The sequence below is a fragment of the Myotis davidii genome, unplaced genomic scaffold (assembly GCF_000327345.1).
Source record: "Myotis davidii unplaced genomic scaffold, ASM32734v1 scaffold448, whole genome shotgun sequence".
Taxonomy (NCBI): domain Eukaryota; kingdom Metazoa; phylum Chordata; class Mammalia; order Chiroptera; family Vespertilionidae; genus Myotis; species Myotis davidii.
In genome coordinates, this window is record NW_006383009.1 from 1,790,789 (window position 1) to 1,791,984 (window position 1,196).

Sequence of the window (1,196 nt, forward strand, 5' to 3'; positions counted from 1 at the left end):
TATATATTTACATAGCTACCATTTTTCTGTTTCTTTTTGGTATTGATATGTATTTCTGTTTAGTGTCATTTTCCTTTTACATTTTTTTTTGCAGTGCCAGTCTGCTGGTGCTGAATCCTTTCAAATTTTGTATATCTGAAGAGGTCTTTATTTTGCCTTCATTTTTAAAAGTCATTTTAATTTGATATGAATGCTAAGTTGGCAGTTTTATTCTTTCAGTACTTAAAGGATGCTACTCCACTATGTTCTTTCTTACCATTTTTTTTTAAATGATGGTAAACTTACTGCCATCATTACCTTGGCTTCTCTGTACATAATGTGTCTTTTTTTTCTGGCTGCTTTTAGATATTGATCTTTTTCAGTCATTTTGAGAAATTATGATAATGCTATATTTGAAAAAATCCAATGAATGCTTTGAAAGAAATTTTTAGCAAACTAAGAATAAAAGGGAATTTATTCTACCTGATCTTCAAAATCCTACAGCTAACATTGTACTTAATGGTTCCCCTAAAATCAGAATGTTCACTCTCACTGCTTCTATTCAACATTATACTGGAGATGCTAGCAAGAGAAATAAGGCAAGAAAACAAACTGGAAAGGAAAAAAAGAAGACGTAAAACTGTCTTTATATGCAGACAACATGAAAGTTGATGCCAACATAAATGTCTATGTAGAAGTTGTTATGTATATATTACAACTAGTTCCTTCAGCAAATTGCAGGATATGAGATCTCTACACAAAAATCAATTATATTTCTATATATTTGCAAGAAAAAAACAGAAATTGAAAATTTAAAGATAGCACTTATAGTACCATCAAATATATATATTACTTGACAAAAGATTTCCATACACTCAAAACTGAAAACATTGCTGAAGGAAATTCACTAAGTCCCAAATAAATAAAACATATACCATGTTCATAAATTATTGTCAACAATAGCAATATTGTCAGCTCTCCCTAAATTGATTTATAAGTTCAAGGCAATCCCAATAAAAATCCTAACGAGTTTTAGGTAGAAATTAAAAAGCCAATTCTAAAATTCACATGGAAATGCAAAGCATCTACAATAACCAAAACAACTTTGAAAACATTGAAGAATTAACAGCACCTCATTTTAAGACTTACTATAAAGATGCAGTAATGAACACAGTATGGTTTTGATGTAAAGATAGTTAAACAGTTCAATTGGATAT